The sequence below is a fragment of the Capsicum annuum genome, chromosome 9, assembly GCF_002878395.1.
Source record: "Capsicum annuum cultivar UCD-10X-F1 chromosome 9, UCD10Xv1.1, whole genome shotgun sequence".
Taxonomy (NCBI): Eukaryota; Viridiplantae; Streptophyta; class Magnoliopsida; order Solanales; family Solanaceae; genus Capsicum; species Capsicum annuum.
Genome location: NC_061119.1, coordinates 145989115 through 146014907, shown reverse-complemented (window position 1 = coordinate 146014907; position 25793 = coordinate 145989115). Strand labels below are relative to the sequence as shown.

Here is a 25793-nt window from a genome sequence, read left to right as displayed (position 1 = left end):
CTCAATCATAGTTTGGTGACCTATCTTTAGTAGGGGCCTTTAGTCTTTTGATTAGTTTAGGGGTTGTGAGAAAGTAGAGCGTACCGCCCTGCTACAGTCGCAAGTTAGTTTATAGTTGCACAAAAAATCTCATTCTCACTTATGAAAAGTAAAAAATGAAGCTGAGCAGTTTTGAGTGAATGGATACTCCAAGATAGAACAAGAAAAATTGACTTTGATTAATTCAACTTATAAGACTTTGGAAAAATTAGAAAATTACAAAAGCAAAATGGTTCAGTTTGAACAGCAATGATGACTAATCAAGTCCGACAACGAGTTTTCCAACAAGCCTTACGAGGAGCTCTAGGAACACCGAATAGTTGTTTGAACAATGAGTTACATTTATGTACCATTAGTTCCAATATTGGAATGTTGGGAACAATGAAAGAAATAACTGATTACCCTTCTAATCAAGTCCGACAACGAGTTTTCCAACAAGCCTTACAAGGAGCTCTAGGAACACTGAATAGTTGTTTGAACAACGAGTTATATTTATGTACCATTAGTGCCAATATTGGAATGTTGGGAACAATGAAAGAAATAACTGATTACCCTTTCTACTGTAGGTATTCTTTTTTTTTTTCAAAAAAGAAAAAAGAAAGAATCATGGTAACCATTCGAGCTGACAAAATTAGTAATATTATCCGTGAACTGTTGTCATAGTCAACAAGGATGAAACTTCCAAGACAAAACTTTGAATTAGGAGGGTGATCCTCTCGGTGAACTGATCGTACTCCAAACAGACATAGGTGAACAAGTAGAGTATACTAGGGCGCTTGAGAGAACCATGTCAAATGAACTCAGCAAAATGATCTCGTAACTTTGGTAGAAGAGGTTCTCTCTTATCTTTTGATTAGGAAAGTCACACATACCAGGGGGTAGCGACTGTTTATTAAAAATACAAGACTCTGATAAGTGGTAACACAATGTATAGAGTCTGACACCTGCCCGGTGCTAGAAGGTCGGAAGAAGAAGTGGTATAACCTTTGAATGAAAGCCCTGGTAAATAGCGGCCGTAATTCTAACTGTTCTAAGGTAGAAAAATTCGTTGTTGTATAAGTAGTGACCTGAACGAATGGTGTAACGACTGCCCTTTTATCTCCGATATAGACCCGGTGAAATTGAATTCTCCGTGAAGATCCGGAGTACCAATGGCTAGATTGTAAGAACCCATACATCTTAACTATAACTTTGCAGTAACAACCTTAATCAAATATGTAGGATAGGTGGGAGATGGTGAAACATAATGAACAATCCTGAAAGACCACTCTTTTATCTAAAGATGCCTAACCGCCGCACCAATCATTTAGAGAGAGGTGATACCCTGTGAGGTGGGTAGTTTATATAGGATGGATTCCTCGTAAAGAGTAACAGAAGTGTGCGAAGGTAGGATTAAGATAAGATTTTTCTTGTGAGCGTAATGGTATAAGCATTCCTAACTGTGAGTGCGACTGGTCGAACAGAGATGAAATTCAGCCATAGTGATCTAGGAGTACCTTGTGGAAGGGCTCTCTCTTAATGGATCAAAGGTACGCCAGGTATAACAGGTTGATGTCTCTCAAAATCTCTTATTGACAGAGTCGTTTGGCACCTCGATGTCGACTCATCATATCTAGGGGTTGAAGAAGGTCCTAAGGGTTTGGTTGTTCTCTAATTCAATTGGTACATGAGTTAATTTTAGAACATCGTGAGATAGTTTGGTTCCTATCTACTATTGGTGTTCAAGGAAGAACTGCGAGGAGCCAACCCTAGTACAAGAAAACTAGGTTGGGCTAACCTATGGTTTATCAGTTGTTATGCCAATAGCAGCGATGGTTAGCTAAGTTTATATAAAAGAACTGTAATGCCATGGGAATCCCTTCTCTATAAAAGTTCTTAGATGAGGATTTTGAATAGAACTTTGATAGGTAAAGGGTATAAGCATCACGAGGTGTGAAACGATTTCATACTAAACAAAACGACTTTCAGTTTCTATAACAAAAATGAAATAAAGTCAACCTATTCCTAAAATTGTAGTCAGTCTCACTAACTCTTTAGTTGTCGCCCCCTACTTTCTCATATGCAATTACTACTACCAAAAAGATTCCCCTATCTCTAATATGGCTTATGCACTCCAAGACTTTCTTATGTTATGGGGTCTCAAAGACTGAATTTAGCTGCCAACCCTAGTTAGTTGGCTTAAAAACTTTATCCTTTATTCCATGTTTTTCATTGGTCAACAACCAGCCAAAGTGCTTTATAGTTGTTTACTACTCATACAGGGAAGGTGGAAGAAATTTAGTCTCTCTTTTTGGGAGCTAAGCAGTCAAAGAATGAACAAAACCATGCAAAACGATTTTCTTATACCCATCACAAGTGATCTGCACTTTATGCAGAGATCTACTTTCTTGTTCCCTTATTCTATTAGTAGTACCTCTTCTACAAGTTCAACTAGGTCAGACACACAAGGTGCTTTACCTAAGTTAACTCAGTTATTTGATGACATCTGGAAAAATAGCACATAGTTGCTTTGACTCAGAGGTAGAGAATTACCTATAGAGTGGAATATAGATGATGTTATTCAGGCTGTTACAAGATATGAGGAACTTCAAATTCCATGACACCTGCAAGGTACCTATTACAATGTTCTTTTAAGGGGGTCTTCGAGTTGGCTTTTAGAAAATCTCTCAAATTTCTAGATTTAACCTAAAATGTCCTCTAGTATAAAGGTACTTAATGGATCTCTATACGAATTTCTTTCTATTATATAGTGGAGGGTCCACATTAAGAATATTGGGCTCATAGAGTACTTCAGGGTTGGAGTAAAGAGCGATAAAAGAACTTATCAGGAACTGTACAAAAAGGGGTCGAGAAATACATAGATCTGAAACTTTAATTCCTTGGATTGGGAGGTAACTTATGTAGACATACAACTCTTCCTAGTTTGTATTCGATCATGGATTACAAAAGAATCGATTAGTAGTATGCCTGTGCCAGAAGACCTTCTCGCAGATGATTTCTAGTCAGCATGATGTGTGTGGCTTATCAATGAATAAGTTGTGATTTCTCTTATTGATAGAGTTTCATTTTTGTAGGAAGTTTTGTATTTTAATGATCTTGTCTTACCTGATGATTAGAATTTTCTTTCCCTATTAGAAAAAAGGAGATTCGTTTCACTCTCACTATGCTTCACATATGAAATTCTACTACTTTCGAGGGATCAAATAGATTGATTTAAGAAATTGTTTTAGGGTTGCCTCATGGGAGAACTTTCATAATATATTTCTTTCTCAAATCTAATTCTCTACTTAGTAACTCAATCTCTCTTTCTTTTGAAGCTCGTGCAAAGTGGTAACTATGTAAAGGCCTTGTATCGGTGCTAGGTGAACTATCTTTGGTCTCTTTCAGCGATAGGCTTACCTTTTTTATTACTATTGAATTCATGTCATTATCAGTCATCATCCTTGTTAGAAAAGGAACAAGAAACTCTCTTTTTTGGAGGGGAAGGTCATATTTAGGAAAAATTGAATTCCTCCACTATGGATGGATTGATTTGAAGAGCAAAGATTTGATTTGATATTTACAGTTGCAATAGGATAGGGCTTCTATCGTGCTATTCTATTTCTATAGAGAGATAGGTGACAAATATAAGAGATCTCTCTTGCTATAGATAGTTATTGTTTGCGAGAAACGTCTGTTCCACTTTATCCTTTCAATGATTATATTGAATAAAGACAAATTGATCCACTGGTATTTCGATGCTCAATCTCTACTCCTCAAAATGTGACTCATAATCTATGGCTCACTTAGGGCTAGAAAAATAGGATTCTTCATACAAAGTCAACTGGGAACCTTCTTTCTAAACTCGCTTGACATATAAAAAAAAGGCTAAAGATAAGATCGGCGCAAGGATCAAAATATTTAATAGACATAGAAGAGTAAGAAAATCTTTCTGGCCTACCAAAAACTCAGTTGAAGCTAGTTAGGTCCTACGGTCAGTCAAGTCTTGACATCGGATTAGGTTTGACCTTCCTTCTCAATGTCCATATAAACATGCATACTTTTCTCTAGAGTGTAGTAGAGTATGGTAGACTTATAACCAATCCAATCAGAAACCTTAATTTGAGAGATCAAACTAGCAAGGATAATATCGTAAATTCAGAGAGAAAGAAGAATGCAATCAAAGAGGGATCGGGGTGTAAACTTAAAGGGCTATGGAACTCCTTTAGCTCAATAATGAAAGTTAGGGTCGATCGAAAGAGGCCTTACCTCTTAGATGACCTAAGCAAGTCATTAAGCTATTGGATAGATCCTCCTGACTATAGTTACTTAAGGTCAAGTAGTAGACAAGTGAGGCCCACAGTTCTAATAGGTTTTCACTTGAGCTTTCCACAGCAAAGCAAGTCTACAAGCCAGTGTAGTGAGGTTATAGGTCTGATTTCTTTCTCGTATTGAGATCTTAGAATAATATATGTATCCCCCTGCAAGGTTACTTTAGATAGTGGTATTTTTTGTATAAGATTGGCATCCCTATTCGTTGGTTACTTAGTACTTAGGTCGTGAGTTCTAATCTCAGTAGCCTTCATTCCCATCCCATATAAGAACAGTTTTTTTCCCTCAGTTTCTGCTCTCTTTGCTTAACTAAAGAACTACCTTTAACTTTAAGTAGGACTCTAAGAGCTCTACCTTATAATGAGTTAGATTTCTAAGAAGAAGGAATAGCAGGACGATAAAGATATGGATATGAGACTAGTACAATCAGGTAATTGACCAAGAAATCCACATACATGAGAAAAGAGAATTGCATCCCTAGTGTACTTATCCACTAGAATTGAAAGAGAAGAATGACAAGGTCTACTTCTATAGTGAGGACTGCCGCTTAGTCCAATCCAAGAGAAAATAGGGATACCTTATTAAGCAAAAACCCAAGCTAAGAGCGGGGTAGTTCAATTAAGGTATAGAGAAATTTCCAAGCAGATACCATTGATCAACCTTATTCAGGCATATTAAGCAAAGATCTTGTTGACTGGATAACTTTCCTAGTGAAGGAGAGAAAGTTTGACAAGCTAAGAAAGTCTCATTGAAAGAAAGAACTTAGACTGTAATGATTATTTTCACTAGTATCAAAGGATTATTGACCCTTGGGATCGACTCTGGCTAGGGGTGACCTCGTAAAGACTAAAACCTCATTACACCAAAAATAGTAGAGGTTCGATAGTACTTTGGTAGTAAGTGGAAACTTACTTTCTATCTTGTTAATAGGAATTTCTTGCCTACTAAGGGATTAGTCTAAGTTAGACCAAGAAGTAAGAGTTTGTAATTGAAGCTGTAGTGGATTAATAGAGAAATTTTCTTCCCACATAGCGCTAAGAAGCATTTTTTGACAACCAGCAATGAAATAGCACAAAACAAAAAGGGCTACACAAATAATAGTGTTAGTAGTTCATGAGGCTAATTTTGAGCTATATAGTGGATTGATGTTCATTTTAGCACTATCTGACGTATAAGGTTAAGTTAGTGTACCATGAACTCCATCCCACATATTTTGGATGTTCTGGCATCAGTTGTCTAGCTATATTGTATTACCGGTTGACACTATTTTGGAAAACTTTGATTCTGATTAGTGCTTGTTAAATTCCATTAGGTTCTTTGTCAAATACTAACTGATTTGAATTCATATTCTTTGTGGGTATAACCTTGGTTGTAATTTCCTTCAAGCTAAGAAGACCCCATCAAAAGCTAGTTCCAAAAGTATCTTCTATTTATCTCGACCTAGACTTATTTGTATTGATGATGATAAATAATCATCAATTTCTATAGTATATATACCCCTAAGCCCTTTTTTTGTACCATTTTTTCTTTCTAAAAGAGGGCCTAGAACTGGTCTCTCTTCATAGCCCCTAAAGAAAATAGGAAGAGATTTAATTAGCCAGTGTAATAACTTTAGTCGATAGAAAAATCTATCAAGACCTAAAACAAAAAATACCATCTCCTAGGGTCTTTTTATTTTTCATATCTTGACTTGAGAATTATCTTTACGCTTTTCCATCATGATTTTCTCTTTGAGAACACTCGCCTCGTCGATCCTTCCCATCGTTTCTTTTATCTTAGCCATTGAGATGTTTATGTAAAGAATTCTTTTCTACCTTATGTATGCAATACAAGCTACAGAGCTATAGACTTAAGATCTAACGATATTTCTTTGACGGGTGATTGGGTCTTAGAATCCTCAGGAAAGTGTACACACCTATATACAATTTTGGTTTTGCTTTCTATATATATATATATATATATATATATATATGGATTTCTCTTGATGGAATATACCAAACAAGATCTTCTTTTTAGAACCATAACTCAGTGAAGTAGGCGACAACTGCTATTAGGGTCTGGCTTAAGGCATTAGCTCTCCATGAAAAAGATTTTCTATCATTGCATGGGTTCGTTTTTGTATAAAACATATTGACTATAAATTAAACTGAATAAAAAATGTTGGCTGTTCAATAATGTTAAGATCGTAATATCAACTTAGAATAATCAAGCGCCCATCACGAGTCACATGATCACCCCCACTAGGTAGAATAGTTTGTGATATCCCCATCAAGATCTTACTCTAATAGGATACTATTCATTTTTTCTTCACATTGTTGCTCGTTTTGGATACTAAACAATGGAAATAATAAGTAACAGTCAACCAAGTAATGATAATAAGAAAGATTAAGGTATAGTTGTTTAAATCCCCAGTCAAAATCATCCAACATCAAATAGCATAAAACCCTAGTGATTAACCCAGTGTATGGAATACCAACTTCTGTAATAGAACAATTAATTCTATTTTGGTCATTGGTATCCTTAAAAAGGATAAAACTAAGGATATTACGTAGCTATCACGCACCAAGGGTACCAATTTTTTTAAAATTCTTTTATGACGAATAGTACCTTGTGAGTGTGCTAGATTTAAGATAAAAATAGTTAATTTCTTCCCCACTCCACCTAATTTGGCAAAGAACTTACGGCGATCTCTGCAAAAACTACAGACTACTCCTGAAAGATAGATGAATGCATAAAACAACTATTCACCACATGTTCCAGAGCGATTAAAAGGAGAACGTCCCTTTCACTAGGAAAAATAACCCATTTATGATCAGGGTCCCCTGGCTGATGATCTGTGGTGGTTTTATATACTTTAGTATAATTATTCTTGCTTATTTAGCCTGTTTTTGAGTGAAATTCGTGTCCTTAATGTGTTAATATTGATATAAAAGTGTACAAGTGTGTGATTAAAATGTTCAAAGTGTTTTCCAAACAAGTTTGCACTTAATGGAGTCATTTAGAGTTCAACCCGACAAACTAGTTTTACTAGCTTGAGTTAGCTGTGTGTCTAGTTGGGTTTGTTGGATTCTAATGTGTTTAATTTATTCCAAATATTTTAAATGTGTAATTATGAGTGGAATAACTTGTTTGTAATGGGAAAATTTAAATTTGATTAAGTCAAAATCCGGAACAATAAGTGAAGATCATTGTGAATTAGCCTTATTTATTTTTGTTTTAATTCATCGTTGAGGATATTGTGTTGTTTTGATCTTTAATTTATGGTGTGTGATTATATCAGAGGCTTTGTGAACTGAATATGGTGATATATTGATGATAAAAAGGCTTGAAATTCATTAGAAATACACTACAAAAGGCATGGAAAAAAGATAGGACGATCAACACTTAACCAAAATTATAGAGGCTAATTCCAGTGAGTCGACACAATACCATCAGATCGCGTCATTCCTATGAACGCTGCCATTAATGCATCAGATTGTTCTAACCATGCACAACTAATTTGTTTAATTCTTTGCTGACACAGTTGGGTTTATCCCATTATTAAAGAATAAAGTTAATGTATTATTAAGAGTTTGAAGGGAATCTTATGGGAATATTTTGGACCGTGTGCACCTTTTTTGTATCCTACAAGAATTAGTTTTATAGTATTATATATACACACATTATTAAGGATGGTAGTGGACAATTCTTAGATTATTTTACTCATACAATTTTGGACAATTTGGAAGCGGTGGAAACAGTGGAATAATTTTGGAGGCCGCTACATGTACTTTTAGGTTTAATATTTTTTTACTTAGCTTTTATTTATCATATCATATATTTGATTATTTGAATCATGATTATAAATATTATCGGCTAAAAACTCTCTTTCTGGGGTTAAAGCCAAGAACATGAGTACTATTATTTTGGATTAAATTTGTTTAATTTTGCTTATCATTATTGGTTGTTTGTTTATTTTTGATTTAATTATTTTATGAATTGATCACCGGTAAAATACATATATTTTTGACCTTGTAATATAGGGAGAGGGAATAGGGAGATAGAACATGGGAATAAACAAAGTTTGAGTTTTTATTCTTTTATAAAATAAAGAATTGAATTTAGTGTCTAGGACAGAGATGTACTTAGATTCCTTACTTGATTCAATCGTAGGATGATAGCATTAATTAACTTAATTGGATTGTTACGTCCCCCCTCAATGATGTAGTTGTAATGTTCATATTAGGCAAAAGATTAGAGGTTGGAAAACCATGATCATGCAGTTAACCCTACGAATCAACAACCAAGATAATCAAGTTAACGAATGAAATTCAATAAAATAGTATGATTGTTCGAAGTGCTTTAACCCTAGTCTTTACTCCATTGATTGTTCCAAGTACTATTATTTATTCATTATTAATTTAGTTTTAATTTATAATATTCCAAACTTTTTTTGGTTACCTTTGCATCAAATTAATCTTAAAAGTTAAACTAAAATTGAATCATTGTTAAATCAAGTCTATGTGGGATTGATACTTGGCTTTAATTAGGACACTTTACTAATTGATATGACTACGTACACTTGAATATGCGCTTGGACACTGTCAATTTTTTTGGCACCTAAAATCAGTAACAACAGTTTCAACAGCTGTAGGTTCAAAATTACCAGGCCACGTTTCAAATGAGTAATTTAGAAGAGGTGTTGAAACAAACTTTAGCTGATCAAGAATAGTTTTTAGTAGATATAATGATTTATGTGGGCAATTTAGAGTATCAACAAATTGTCATGATGAACTTGATGATACAAATATTGTTCTATCTATGGAGCAGACTGCAACTTGGTGTTTGGTTTATGGTCAAAGTGGTCATACTACAGCTATGTGTGCTGTCAATCCTGATTTAGAATTATTTGTATGCTATGCTAAAAGGAAAAATTATATAAACAACTACAATCAATAGGGGTAGAATCAGTCACAAATTCAATCATGGAACAACCAGCATCAGTTTCAGCAACAACAACTAAAAATACAAGCCACGATTCAAACGAGCAAATTGGAGGGAATATTAAAACAACTTTTAGCATCTCAAGCACAGTTTTTGGCAGACATGACGAACCACAGGGAGGATTCATAAAAATTATATAATCAACTAGAGGTAGATTCAGAGTTGACTCCCCAACTGATTGCAGACAAAGTTGATGATAATTTGAGGAAGTCTGAGTACTCAAAAACTAAAGTTGTTGAACAAGTTGAGGAGATACCACCGTCACCATGTCTACAGATGCTAAGAAAAGAAAATATGAGGAGGATATTAGCTAATTTATGGAGAAAACACACGAATGCAGCCACTCAATTATCACCTTTCTCCTGAGACTAAAATTGAGAAGGTGAATAAGAGTGAGGATGTCATGGATAGTGTAACTTTGAAGGAGGATTGGTTGGGCCTCACTTAAAGCACTTTTCTACATTATGTTTAGATGATGTCTTATCTATGGAATCATCTAAAGTAGGGGAAGAGTGTGAAGATAAGGAACAAGAATCCTATATTCTTGATTTTACACTGAATAAACAACATGAAAACACACCTCACCTCAAGGTCAAGTGGTTTAACATGCATCATCCACTACTCGGTTCATTAATCTTTGTACAACCTCCCTATGATCAAGTTAAAATAGATGGATGCAAAGTTAGGGGTGAAATTTATATCCTCAAGGTGGAGGAAAAAGTTGATATGGGTCATGTCGCGACACTAAATTAGGTGATTCTTGGGAGTCAACCCAAGCTAAGGTATGTTTTCTTTTTAGTTTTTAGTTCTTACATCATGTATTTTTCTGTTTTGTTGTGTCGTAGATTGATGGAAAGTCTGAGTACCAAAAACGTGAGTTAAGGAGCATGGAAAAGACTGAGTGTGGGGTCACAGACCTTTTTGATGCAAGAAGATGCTACTAGATAGGCCTATAGGCCTCATGGAGTATTTATATATCTTACTTTTAAGTTCACATTGTAGACCAAGTAGATTTTTAAGTGTGGGGTGGGGGGAATTCCTAATTTTTAGCTCAATTTAAAATTTTTTAGGTTAGGAATAAGTGAGATATTCTTGTTGGTGCTATTTTTGATTGAATGGAGCAAGTGTTTTGTTGGGTAAAAACATGTTGAACGAGTGAATTACTATTGTTGAGATTTTTAAGCTCAAGTTTGTGACTTTTACACTTTTGACTTAAATTGAATTCATGTTATTGTTTGGTTGGGAGTCTACGATGATCCTATTGAGTTGAGCATATTTCATATGTGTGTGAGTTTTTGTATATTCCTTGTTGCATGTGATGTCTAGAACTTTCCCGGTATGTGTGCAAAGCGAAATATAAAATGTGAGTTTTGGAGATGATATAGATATTTCTTTGATAACCTTGTTTTTACCATCTTTTTGACTTATCCTTGTGCATAATCCTAGTAAAACCCATTGAGCCTTTAGCTTATTTTCTTTGATATCCTCATATATAGCCTAATTCTCTTCTTTAATAGGCCATAATTTGATCCAAAAAGCTCCTAAGTGCCTTAATGAAAAATTGCATTAGTAAGAAGTTTGAGAAATCGAAGAAGAAAAAGGTTAAATTGATGCCCCAAAGTAATAGTTATTGGTGTTGACATTTGATGTGTGGTATTTGAAATTGATACAAAAAGTGTTAGAAATATTCCCATTATTGTATAAAATGAGAAAAATTGAATCTTGAAGGAATAAATGATGCACCCACCATGTGTTTGTGAAAATGCTTAAAAGAGATGGGGCAAAACAAAAGAAGGGGGTAATAAAAAATAGTGTAGTTTGGTCATTTGAAATTTTTTCTAAATGTATAATGTAGTGTATTAAAGCTCTTAGAGAGATTATTCACTATTTACAAATGGTTCCTACCCGTCCCTTAGCCTATATTACAACTCAAAAAAGTCCTAATTGATCCTACGTTCATCATTCTGATATTAGTGGAGCACTACACTAAGGGTAAGCTAATGGTTCATTGTGTGTAACTTGTTAATTTGTTGTGAGAGTGAGCGTAATGTGATTCTTGTACCCATCATGTTATAAAATACTTTTATGTGAGTGAATATGGGTAACTTTCTTATTGTAAGGGGCACATGTTTGATGAATGTGGGTGATTTGTATGATGTCTTTGAGAAAATAATAAGGATGAGTTTTCCAACTAGGTGAGTGAATTCTTGAGGCTAGGATGTTTTGGAGTAGTGTTCATGAGCTATCAATTAACTAAATAACGTGCTTTGTGTAGAAACTTGCAATCTGTGTAGTCATTATAGTACTAGCTTGAGTGTTTTCCATTTAGTAGAAGTGCAGAACCACCTCAAATTTTGATGCATAGAGTGAAGAGTTGTTCAAGGATGAACAACGGTTTAAGTGTAAGGTGATAATCTGAGGTGGTTTTGTACACTTCGATATCATTATTCTAGCTTATTTAGCCTTGTTTTGAGAACAATTCATATGGTTAACTTGTTAATATTGATATCAATAGGAATTTAAGTGTCCAAGTGTGTGGTTACAATGTTCAAAGTGCTTTCCAAACAAGTTTGTACTTAATGGATTCATTTAGAGTTCAACCCGAAAATTAGTTTTACTAGCTTGAGCTAGTTGTGTGTCTAGTTGGTTTCAATGAATTATAATGTGTTTAATTTGTTCTAAATGGTTTAAATGTGTAATTATGAGTGGAATAACTTATTTATAATGGGCAAAGTTCAATTTGATTACGTCAAAACCTAGAACAATAAGTAAAGATCATTGGGAATTAGCCTTATTTTAGCTTTTGTTTTGATTCATCGTTGAGGATATTGTGTTGTTTTGATCTTTAATTTGTAGTGTGTCATTATGTAGGAGTCTTTCTGAGATGAATATGGTGATATATTGATGATAAAAAAAGCTTGAAATTCATTAGAAATACACTACAAAAGGCATGGAAAAAAGATAGGATGATCAGCACTTAACCAAAATTATGGAGGCTAATTCTAGTGAGTCGACGTATATCATCGCATCACATCATTCCTGTCGATGCTTCCATTAATGCGCTGTATTTCTCTAACCATGCACGACAATTTTCTCAATTATTTGCCGACACAGTTCGGTTTATCCCATTATTAAGAAATAAAGTGAATATATTATTAAGGGTTTGGAGGGAATCTTATAGGAGTATCTTAGACCATGTGCACCTTTTTTGTATCCTACAAGATGTAGGTTTATAATATTATACATACACACATTGTTAAGGGTGGTGGTGGGAAATTCTTGGATTATTTTACTTGGATAACTTTGGACAATTTGGAAGCGGTGGAAATGGTGGAATAATTTTGGAGGATGCTACACATATTTTAGGTTTACTATTTTTTTACTTAATTTTTAATTATCATATCATTTATTCAATTATTTGAATCGTGATTATGAATATTATCGGATAAAAACCCTCTTTCTGGAGTTAAATCCAAGAACATGAGTACTATTATTTGCTTTCCCAGTACTCACCTCTCTGGTCGAATGTTAGAGTAAACACTACTTCAACTAGTAGTCTTTAAGTCGAAAATTGATTTCACATCTCATATGACATATGTACCAAATGACTTCTTCAAACACCAGTAAGGTAAGTAGCCACTCCAACTAATCTAACTCTAGAGGATCCAACTTATTTTTTTTGGATAGGTTAGCCCTTTGTCCTTAAGGAGATACAGCAAGACTACGTTCTCATCTGAGTTATCTTCCTTAATCCACTCTAAGAAAAAGAAAAGTATAGCTACTCTACTTTAGAATAGATCCAGCTTCCTTTTGGGTATCAATTAGGCTATGTGGCCCTATCCCAAAAGAAAGATCCTATCTTGCCTCCCTTAAATAATGGGTTTAAACTACCTCTAAAGAGGCCCCCCTTTATGTACCTACTCTGAATTGTCTCACACCTTTCACTTCCTCTTCAACAAGCTATGACCCTTTTAGTGGCTATAGTGGTGTACTTAGGTAATGAAATTCTTGACCAACCCTATCCCCTAACCCTTAGAGTGAAAAAAGTGCATCTTCCTAGGAGTCTCCATCTATTTCTTCTCCTTTTAGAGCCTTCTTCATTGGCCATGCATCGGACGAGACCAATTTTGATAAAGAGGTTTATTATTCTCCCCAGTCCCCCATCTACTTCCACCTTGACTCCTGGAAACCAATCCATTGAGAGTTCTCTCAATGAGCAGAAAGAGAAATAAGAGTTTCTATCTGAAAACTAGCAGAACCATTGGACAGGGGAAATCCTTGAGCATTCAAGGAAGCCTTAGAGACAGTTGATCCATGAGGAAATATTTTCAAGATTCCCGACAGAAAAATAGTGGAAGCTTTTAACTTAGATTCTTCCCTTAGCCGATTATTACTTTATCCTTCTCGTTGTCTTATCGTAAACTCTTATCCCTTCTGCTTTTTTTAAGGATTTTTCTTTTTAAAGTAAAGACAGGAATGGGTGAATAGAATTGATTGAACCCATATACTGGTAAAGGATTTGATAGCCTAGGAAAGAACGATGGAAAGCCCTTTACGAGACCTGTTAAAGCAAGGTAAACTAATACCCCGAGAGCACAGCCCAAGCGTGAAGCTTTTCTTCACACAATAGTATGGTTTTATCCTATTTGTTTAGCTCTTTTGATAGGTTTCTATAGCATTTTAGAACTTCCCCCTTTATTGGCTTACCCCCGTTTAAGGTAAGGAATTGTGGGGAATTAATGGTTAGGATTTTTTATTACAGCCTAGCCCCCTTCACTTACTTGATTGAGGGATACAAATGATTAATATTACTAGAATATATAGTAATATAATATGTTTATCATTTGAGGGTATAGACTAAAATGGTAAGGAAAATCGATATTTTTTACAGGGGAAAAGAGAATTCGAAGCAGAAAAGTGGCAGTCGACTACTAATAGATCATTCGATCCCTTTCTGGTTACCCTCAAACCTAGATCGCTTCATCGATTGAGAATGTATGAGAGGGTGTCCTTCAAGCCCTTTGCTTTGTTTGTAATAATTCTTTCATTTTTTTAAAAACCTTTTCAATTGGCTCTTTCTTCCTTTTTGGTTTTTTAAATAGGCTGTCTATTGGCCTTATTCATATTTGGCTAAGAAAAAAGAAACCTCACTATTTCTGACACTAGTATAGACTATAGACACATTTTAGTGCTCTTGTCGCCTGGTGTCCACAAACCTTTCCTATAATCTTAATTTTTATATAGTATAGCAGATAGGTTAGTAGTTAATTGCTATCCCCTTTTTACCTATATTTGGATTTATGCTATTGTTGTCTGTGTAGGCTGGTGTTATTTTTGATCTTGAATAAGTTTTAGCCGTTCTTTATTGCTTTAAGCAGTAATATGTTCCATTGTAGAAGAAGCAGTTATGAAGCAGTCATTCTTTGTTGGAATCTCTCATACAAAATTTCTGGTGTTATGAGGAATGTTAGGACTTCACTTTACCATTGGAAGGAACTACTATTATATCAACTTGCATTTTGTCTATTTCCTAATCTACTATGTAAGTTTTCAATGGTCTGATGTTGTTATAATCCATCAGCCTCGCTATCTATAATGTTGTGTGATTGAATGTCAAAGTAGTTCCATCTTAAGTGTTAGACTTGGTTGGAGTTGGTTTACCGGAGCGAAGAGTGGAAAGCAATGTTATTATAATACCAAAAAGAACTTGTCATAGGAGCAACCAAAAAAGAAGAGACTCCTTCAACAACAAAAAAGAAATTGCGTAAGTAAAGAGAAAGATAGCCAGTCCTCTGGGGCATCTGAGAGTGTTATTTAAAAAGGACCAAGGAGGATCCTATCCATCAGGAGAAGGATAAGGAGTAGGATATAGCTTTAGGGGCGAAATCAAATGATTATGAGATAAACAATGAGACAAAGAAGAGAACTTAGACAATTCACTTTGAGTATAGGGAAGTTTACTAGTATGAATTCCTTAGGGTGTATTATAGTTTTTCACCTAGAGGGTATATTGAAGTGATTGCAATGAAGAATTGATCTGAAATAAAGCACTTCATCTATAGGTGTTGTAGAAAGGATAGAACATGCGCCTAATCACTCTTCTCGAATCACTATGGTACAGTGGTTCCCTGGGATCCTCCAATGCAACACGATAGAAGAGTTTTCTCCATCGCGTAAGATCCTCAAATAAAAATCAACCATGACTACAATCTATAGTCCATTTTCATTCTCTTCCCTGCCTGGGAAGGGGGATAAAAAAAGGGTAGTTTGCTTCTCTCCTAGGTGGATAACAACTTGTGTAGTGGTCGGCCTTCCTACCAGAATGCCTTCTTGGTTGAAATCCCCTTTTTACTAGTAAGGACATAAGAAGAAAAGCAAATTTTATATGGTAAGTTTTTTTCTCTGCCCTCTTCTCTCTAAAGGCCAAGGGAGAAACTGCATCTCTTTCCTTCGGTAGCTCTTTTGGTTTCCCAAGTATAGCGGTCATTAGAACAAAGACTACTTTTTTCTATCTACAAATAAGAGAGAAAGTCAGAGAAAAAAACATGTTCTCTCTTTGCGAGATTCAAAAGTGGAGAACGTATAGCATTCTATTGGTACATAGGATTAAACGTAAAGCAGCGCTCTCTTGGCAGAGTATTAGGATGAAAAAGACTTTAGGGATTGTTGGAGCTTTTGAGCGTGATGAATCAAAGCCATAGTCAGATCAAGGTAGGTTACCTGCCAATCTGATAGGCGAAAAACTAAAAGATGGAATATGCAAAGTAGACCGTGCACCTGTTAAGTGACCCGTTGGTCCTAAGTAATGTCTTGCGCAAAGTAACCCACTACGAGAAAGCTACCCTTTATTTTATGTTAGGGGAGCACTAAAATACAGCTTTGATTGGATGTGGGTATCAAATCCCACCATTGAGATGTCCAGTGGATTTCTAGTCCTTGATGAATGGCAGGCCACCTTTTACATTAGAAAAGAAAAAGGCATAGGGCATACCAAGATGAACCAATTTTAATTAGTGTAAGCTTTTTTGCCTAAAAATTATTGGTGATGACCATACTAGGTGCTACCATAGTGGAAAGAGAGGCTAGGTAGTGACAATTGAGAGGTTGTCACTAAGCATTCCTAGTCATACGAGAAAAGAGGTTAAATAGAAAGGCAAGGCCATACGCCCATTTGGCTCCTTGCTGAGTATAGCTCATATTGAAACATCTGCTTGGGGGATGGGGCAATGCCCATAGAACTCTAGTGGAAAGGTAAGGGCTACCAGGCCGTATGCCCATGGGTGCAAGATTCTTTAAAAAAGCGCGGACTAACTTAGAGACCTAGGACCTTGGCTTAGTGATGAATGAATGAAAGCTCTTCGAGCTTTCTCTTCCAATGGATGAAATGACCTTTCATGTCATTATCCGTATTCTTGCATATTTCTACCTATAAAGCTTCTTTATAGCTATCCTAAGCTTCTTTATAGCTATCCCAAGTCATTAGTGACTTGCAAGGACCGATAGTTCAGTTACCTAGAGGTTCGTTTGGTTCCTCGAACCATTTTCTCAATTGGAAGTCTTCGTTGGTCCTAATTGACCACTAAGATAAAAATTTGGTAAAACAACCTCATATGCAAAAGTCAACCTCGTCAACATGTCCAAAATGTTAAAAACTATAGGGTTGCATATCTTATTTGTTCAAAATGGACCCCGAGTGGATCTTAAGGCATTGGCCGAAGCTCAGAACCAAGTTCCAAGCTTCAACCATGCATAGTGTTGACCGAGATACTACAACTTTAATGGTCAAGGCACGACTGTGGTGCCGCAACTTTAGCTAGGTGGAGGGCGTGACCGCGCTACCCGAGGCCTGAGCAAAGCCTATTTAAGTGTTGTCTTGGATGAGATTTTTGCCTTTTATGTCTCCTTCTTAAATCTTAAACCCTAATGGAGTGTAAAACCTTTTGAGTGAGTCTTGTGGATTGAATTAGAGCTTAAAAAACTTGTTAAATTAAATCTTACTGCAATCTAAGGTAAAATCTCTTCTTGTTTAGTATTGATTTCATGATTTCTTGACTCAAAACCCCTAAATCATTGAATCTCAAGTGTATCCCCAAATTTTATTGATTGACTCAAATTTCTTAAGATTTATGACTCTCTAAAAGTAGTTGAACAATGGGTTGATTTTGGAAACTCATTTTCCAAAGGTGAAACCCACTTGAATTTTTAGAGTTATCTTGAACCCATGGTACAATGGTTCCATAATGGGTATTGTTAATCTTATTCTATTGCTTATATTGTATTGTTGATAACTTTTCTCGTGGATGAAGGAGCTTCAACAAAAAGCAAGAAAAAACTTGTTGGTTCGTGAGTTGCTTGGACTCAAGGTAGGTTAGGCATAATTGTAGTTAGATTAAGATTTATTGTAGTATAATTGTTGATATCTTGTAATATTGGGCGGGGTTTTGATAATAAATTATTGAATGTTGATAATTGGGATTAGTTGGTACTTATAGGTTATTGAATTTGCAAGGTGATATGCTTGACCCTTAGAACCTTGGATAGTCTACTTAAACTTAGTATTATGTTGACCTTGTTAGTTTTTAGTTAGGAAATTACCTTGGTATTGGATTGACTTAGGAGGAATACTTGAATAAGGTTTCCCCAATAAGCTTAACAAGGATTGATAAGCCCTTATGGTGTGATTTAGATAACTTCGCCTAATCCAGGTAGATGTTAGCCTTGTGATGGTGGACTTTGGAATTCTTGGAATATAAAAGTATGAATTAACCCACCTTAAGCTTGAACTATGAAATTCCTTAGAGATCTAGATGCTAGTTGAGTGTCTAAATTATGTCATGGAGATTATTAATGGTTGAACCCTGGTTGTTCGATTATATATGTGTTTGATGGTTGGTTAATATGTACACTTGATGGATTATTTTGTAGTCATGATATGGATAGCCTTGATAAAGTGATGATTTTGTATATACCATATGAATACTTATGCTCATGTTATGTGGTAATGCTTAATAGTAAGGTAGATGATACATGTTCTCTTACATCCTTATTACTATATTATTATGGGCTTGTATTTGCTTATTAATTTGGCTTTGTATGTGTAATTTTGTGGTTTCCTTGAGAAATATTAAATGGAATAATGATACCCGATGAATCCAAAAGATATGTTAATATGATGATAATACTTGGTAAATTCGGAAGAGGTAATGATGTATGATGTTGCCTGGTGAATCTGGAGGATATTTTAATGTATGATGTTTCCCGATTAATTTGGAGGATATGTTGATGTATGATATTGCCCGATGAATCCAGAGGATATGTTGATGTTATGATATTGCCTGGTGAATACGGAGGATATATTGATGTTATGATGTTGCTCGGTGAATTCAGAGGATATATTGATTTAATATTGATACACGGTAAATCAGAAAGAGGTGATAACGTTATATGATACCCGATGAACCTGAAGGATATTGATGTTATGTTGATACCCGGTGAATCCGATAGAGGTAAAGATGTTATTATGTCGTGTGGGGAAAATTTCATAAATACATTGATACTTGTGAGGTTAGGTTGTGTAGGGACAAATCGCTTATGTACTTGGGACATGATGTCTTCTTTAGTAAATGGTTATTTGTTGACTGTCCTTATTCACTAAATGAGAGGTTTGATCCTTGTTAACCCTAATTGGTAAGTAGAAGTAACTTATGTCTATTAATGGGTTAAGGCTAATTGGTACATGAAACCTTGTGTAGGACCAAGGTTTTACCTAGAAAATCTATTCGACTTGGAATAATGGTTATGTTATGGAATTTCTCCTAGTAAAGTGACTTATGTGCCAACTAGTTATTTCTAATAAATGACCATGACTTGAATGCTAGAAGCCTAGTAAATTAGTTGGTGGACCTTACTTGCCTAAAATATGGAAACTAGTCCTTAAGGTTGTGACATGCCTAATAATAATAGGCTTAGTATTTTATGATGAATAACTACGTTGAATTCTAATAAGTAATGTCGCGGTGGCTTAATTTATGGCTTCTATAATGCGAGTACTAACTAGAAAATGGCATTGTGATAGACGAATAATTGATAGTAATGGTAACTTGTAGCTTTTCTCTATTGAATGTCTAGTAACTATAAGACTTGTAACCTAGTGGCTTACAGAAATAGAAGTTAACTAGTTTAGTTCTCACATGGAGTTTATTGGCAATTTAGTGGATGAGTAATTATATGATTTTTCTATAACCATATTGGTTTCATTATGATTATGTTATGGTATGGAAATTGGACATGGATCTTTGTAATAGGCCATGACGGGGTTGTGCTACCCATGGCTTCGGCATTTGTGGAGTAGGTTTTCTTTATTTTATTATTGGTTGATCTTTTGGTGTGCTCTCCGGTGGTATGGGATACCGTGGTAAGTTCTTTGTGTTGCATTCTTTTGTGTACTTCCCGATGGTATGGGACGTTGAGGTAAGTTCTTGTGCTTGTGTGTTCTAAGGATGGTTCATGTTGTTTATGATTCATAAATGCCTTATTATCGTACATATGACTTTATGCTTTCAAAATGGTACTTAGTTGGTATGGTAATATTGGGCTATATTGATATAGTGTGTCATGCTATTGCATTATTAGTATATTCATTGATACAGTGATATCAAAGAAGATTCAGGTTCGATCCTATACCTGCGTTTAAGATTATTGTCTTACCTTATATCGTCTTTATATTAGAATTTAGATAAGTCAGCCGATGATGCCTACTGAATACCCGTGTTTTGGTACTCATACAACACTTCTGTACCTTTTTGGTGTAGACCCAGTTTCTAGTTGTCATCGTTGAGCTAGTTCCTTCCACGTTGACTATCCGGAGACAGGGTGAGCTCTTGGAGTTCGAGTTGCCCTACTTCCCCTCAATCTTTATTTGTCTTTTTTTTCAAGACAAACGTATGAGATTATTTAAGACATTTAAGACTTGGAGTTGTAAATTCTATTGTTAAGTCTAGAAGCTCTTGTACTAATACTATCAGGTCATGGGATTGGTATTGAATATCGGTTGTCTTTAGGTGTGAAATGCTATTGTTCATATTGTATTCATATATGGGGTCCATGTTGGACATTTCTATTGAGGTATCCCATTGCATTAGCTCTGGGTTACAGTATCGTCTTACATATCGGTTGGATGTGGTAGGTGTCATCATGACTCAAAATTTAGGTCATGACAACAACTTATGTAGTGGTTGGCCTTATAAAGCTCGCTAAGCCTCGCTTCCCTCTCCCCCTCACTTTTGTTGTGAAAAATAGTCATCGGCTTTCTATAAGTGACTTGACTAAGTCTATGAAGCTTTGTTTTTCTTGTAGTTGGCCCATAATGCCTCATTTCATTTGCTTGCCTCCTTTCAGTTCAGAATGTCTAATGCCTATTATTTAGTGCTAGAAGCTAGCCTCCATAAGCTTACCCTTCAGGCCTCGCTTCCAGCGCAGGAGGCAACCATTCTGCCAGATGTCCCAACCGAGGAGCCATATTTGCCTTTGGTACTTCAGTAGATCTTCACAAACAAAAAAATATTGCTTCAACATTAACTACAACTATATTATGCAAGCCCCACTGATACCTACCTATAGAATCAAATTCAAATAAAAAGAGTAATGGCGACTTTCTAGGTTTATGGATTCAGTTAGCTAAACTCCATCAAACTCCTCAATCAATATCAACAAGATGTCATGACCGCTTAGGCTTAGATTACTTTGGTTTGAATGTAAACTAAAATAAGTGGCATTTACAAAGGGAATTGAAAGTTTCCTTGTTTAGTAGTACGAAAGTAGTTCTACTATTAAGATGTTTAATATTAATACAATATATGTTATGTTGTAGCTGCAGAATAGAATATCGTTTGCACTTACTTTGACTTTTTGAGAAGGACTTAGGTAGCTAAGTTTCCAAAGGTGAACACCTCCGGTCTTTTATAGTATAGTCGTAAAGGGCTTTTCAGAAAAGTAAGGAAGAAGTTATTCGAAAGGCCGACCACTATCTCATAGGAATTTCGATGGTAAAATTGATGACTACACGGCTTTATACCAAGTCATGAGCTATAGTGAAGCCAAGACATCGTCTATAGGTGAAGGGACTAAATCCCGATGAAGGCCTATGCTACAGTAAGAAAAAATTAGGTTGAGGTTATGAAGTCACTTAGCCGTAAACTATACAAAGGAAAAGGCATTTTTACAGTTTCACATTAGCTATGGATGTAAACTAGGCTATAAGGAATGAAGTCTTAAACTATGGACCAAGACTACACTAAGGAACAAGGAAGCTTGACTGAGAAAAGAAGTCAAGGAATGAAGCAACTTCTCTAATAGCCCCGTTGAATAGGAGGGCGAAGGCTTTTTGTAGAAGTCTTTTTTGTCTTATAAATGCTTCTATTTAGAGAGAGGGGGATTCAAGTTCTTAGGAAGAGCCTTACGAGACAACTTACGTACGGTTTGGGAGCCGAGCCCCTGCACAGGGGCTTAGGTCAACACTTATATAATAGACAATCATCAATTGGAGGTGGGTAAGATCATTATGAGTTACGATTGATCTAAACCTTTGACTAGAGACTTATTGCGGCCTGACCAGAATGCCCATATAGATTAAGACCTTATTCACATAGAGAATAAAGACCGAGTGGAAGAAGGCAGTCAGCTAGCTGCTTCTTTGCCATGTGCTTTGCTTCAATTTATTTTTTAGAACAAAGAGACCAAATGAGAGTGAAAGGCAAGGGCAAATGATAAAAAGGATAGTCCCTCGCATGAACTCCTACTACTAGAAAATGGTAAGACCATTAGTGAAAGAAGGACCAAGGAGGATCCTATCCGTCAGGAGAAAGAGGAGTCAATTTTTTTTTAAGATCGAGGAACATAGTGTCCGAAAATTATTCCATTCAGAAAAAGTCTTCTACAGAATAAAAGCCTATTATGAGTAAGTGGAGAGGAAAGTTCTCTAGAGATTCTTATCTCATTCTATTCCAGTGGCTCAACTAGTAACCAATGGTGAAAACTCAAAAATCCATGGTTTCCTAGTAGAACCCTATTTCGTCCAAGTTGTTTTGGAACTGAAAAAAAGAAGCATTTTTTCACATAGCTTACTCATAGTACAGGTCCCACTTATATATCATATTTGGTCAAAGAAGCATCGAACATTTTGGAGTTCTTACCTTCTTGGGACTCCATAGACCAAGATCTTCTTTTATTATATGGTCAATAACGATCTACTTTGGTAGATCATATAGATGTATAAAAAGAAATTAATTTGGATGAAATAGAAATATCTGTTTTCCATTTCTATTTACCCAGGTCATATCTTTGTTTCGTGTGTTCCTGGGAGGAATTCAATCTCGGAATACCACCTAAATAACTACGGCCCGAGAGTCTAATAGGTTGGGAAAAAAGAGTCTGAGATCAAGTCGGAGGACATACATCTTGGTTGGTTCCACAACCACAAGAGATTGGAAATATATATAATATTTATTCAAAAAAGAGATTCTTTTATATATATATATATATTGAAAGTAGATGCAAAACCAAAACCAAAAGCCCTTCCTTCATTGTTGTTCCTACCAGATACATGGCTTACATACCCAGCTTAACATTCTTGGAAAATAATTGAATCGAGGGTTTGGAGGAGAATTGGCCATTCAATCTTGAGAACTAATTGAGACACAAAATTAGAAAAAGAGATACGAAGGGAGAGGAATAAAAATCGATGGAAGAACATGAAACCATTCTGTTTTAATGGAGGTATGAGAAATGGATGGGGGCAATGTAGTAGGTCAAGTGGTTGGATTTTGTGAGCTATCCAACCATTTCTGGATGTAATTCCAAGAGCCGAACGAGAATGAATACCACATAGAAGAGTCAAGACCAGGCTACCTAATAGAATGTTTAACCAATCCTGGATCGACCGAATTGGTATGAAAGTTGTAACATGGGAAAACCATGGAAAACACGACTTATTTGAATAACCCAGTGACCTACCAATTGTAGAAGTAGGATTTTTGGAAATCAATAAGAAATTAAATAATAAATTCAAGTGTACCATTTTTTTTCTCATTTTGAGGAAAAACTATAGAAGAAAAAGGAAACAACGGAGGGATCCGAATTGGACCTAAATAGGAATGACAAAAATGCCATAGGAATTCCTATTTTTCAATAGAGTGAAGGTGAAATAATCAATAAGAAAGAGGTCTTACTCACTATAAATGAATAACCATAAGATTGAACTATACTCATGCCTCTTTCGCATCAAGTTGACTGCCCTCCTATTTAGTAATTCTATCAACCATGTACATAGGTAGGACCCTCCATTGTAATTGGTATATCATGCAAACAGAAAGTCATTTACACCAGGTACACTGCGTTTTCCCTTCTCCAGAAGTTCTCTTTTCTAAGTTAAGTAATAGTGACCCACCAAAGACTGGAGCTTCGTAACATGTTAATGAAGGTCCCCGAATTGAGGGGTTCGGTTAGTAAAAATGATGACCTTGTCTCCCCAAAAGAAGAATAGCCCCGCTCTCTAGCTGACTGATCCTATTGATTATATAACTGGGAAGAAATATGTCGCATTAAAGATAAACGATTAGAGGTGCCCTCTAATCACCACAATGAGGCTGGTCCTTCTTTTACTAAACTCAGCTATGAATATTTATTCAGAAATGAATGTCAGGCTCTTTCTTTCATGCTAACCCCATTTTCAATATACTGAAACTTTCTATTTCATTGAGCCTCGAGCTTGTGGTCCTTCTTTGAGTATGGGTTCAATTGAATAAATCTATCAAGTTAAGGAAAATATATGTAGCATCAATAATGGTGCATTTCTTATTTATCATTCTTTCTCGAGATAAAAAACAAACACGCATGCTACCTACTGTACTGGACCTTAGACCAGGCATTCTACCTTTGTCGAATTGGAACAAACACCACTGGATTGCGCTTAAATAGTTAAGAGACCGTCGGCCAGCAACTTTCATGCACAGATATAGATTCATTCCTTGTACTTAGTTTAGCCTCACACTCTTTGTAGGATAGTAAGAAGTGAGTCTTGTTTGGTAATATGGAATTGGACAAAAAAAAAGAGTGCTCGACTTGAACAACGACTAACAAAGACAATAATTATATAGATAATTGCTCATCCCCTTATTTTTAAGGCTTTAAGGCAAATCGTATGGCGGCTGGAAATAAAGACGACCTCACCTTCTCATGTATAAGTGAGAGCAATTTTAGTACCCCCCGTTGATTTCTTGTGTAGATAGAATCATCAATGAGGGGAAAGAAGAAACCTTACTAAGAAAGGTGCTTGTTGAGTATGGCTGGCTTTCAAGCTCAAGCCCCTTATATAGGTTTGGTGCTTGGACGCATCTTTCTTATATCGATCAAGGCTTTTCTTGAGTTTGAAATAAGGGGCAAGAAGCAAGGTAGTAGCAGCTGCACAAAAGCCATTGCCCCTTAGCGCATTCCTTTTCTTGCAAGAGTGCTAATACAATTCCTTATATTTTGTTTCTCTTTCTTGGCATTACAAGCCTCATACAAGGCCACACTCCTTTAATATGATGAGAAGAAGGGGTCCCGACCTGTTTTTAGTACTAATCCTTATTTACTACTATATATTTTTTGGGTGTATAACTCGATTGGTAGAGCATTGGGCTTTTAACCTAATGGTCGCAGGTTCAAGTCCTGCTATACCTAAACCTACCATACACTCTACTATGAATAAGGATGCATAGTAGCCTTAAAAGATGACTCTTTTGCCTTTTGACTTACTTAGGTAACTTCGCTCTTTAAGTAACAAGGGACTGAGCCACTCCAAAAGGAAAGCGATAGTGAATACCAAACTTTCCCACACTCATCCAAACCGTCCTAAAAAAATGATCAGAAAGCAAAGCCCTTCCTTCCAATCTAATAGTCTAAAGATATTAAGTATGACCTGTGTATTTTTTGAGCAGCAGCTTTCAATTGTTCCTAACGCTTAGATTAAGTAGCATGTAAGTGCGACTGAACTCTGAATCCTTTCCCTTCCAGCCTTTGGAGCATCGATAAAGAAATTGAATATCTTGCTAATAATTGGCAAAGACCTGCAGTCGTTAGACAAGAAGTCAATTCCCTAAGAGAAATTGATGATAAGTCTATTTTTATATCCTTAGTCCAAAATCTCTTAGAAAAATCTATGGTTCCGTTTGCGGATATTATCAATTTTACTATCGAGATTGTTACCCCTAGTTTGTCCAGTAGACTACTATACTGCTCGGCCACTCTTTATTCTTAAGTAAGGGTCCCATCTCTAAAAAAGGATATGCTAAGCGTTACCGATACCAGTCAGAGTTGCTTTTCTTTTCTCCAGACGAGATTGATATTGGTAGAGTCACATTTAACCCCATATTTTTTCCCTTTAACTAGAAATCACATCGTCTATAAGGTGGTCTATCACCTCG

The 25793-nt window shown here is 35.8% G+C and overlaps 1 non-coding gene and 2 pseudogenes across 1 annotated transcript; all 3 read left to right on the top strand.

Moving 5' to 3' along the window:
• Positions 1-15241: 15241 nt before the first annotated feature.
• Positions 15242-16121, top strand: LOC124887127 (annotated as a pseudogene).
• Positions 16122-19734: 3613 nt separating this feature from the next.
• On the top strand, positions 19735-22723 carry LOC107841307 (annotated as a pseudogene).
• A 2254-nt stretch (positions 22724-24977) lies between these two features.
• Positions 24978-25050, top strand: TRNAK-UUU. The gene has a single exon. It is a non-coding gene; the product is annotated as a tRNA-Lys (tRNA).
• The last annotated feature ends 743 nt before the right edge of the window (positions 25051-25793 follow it).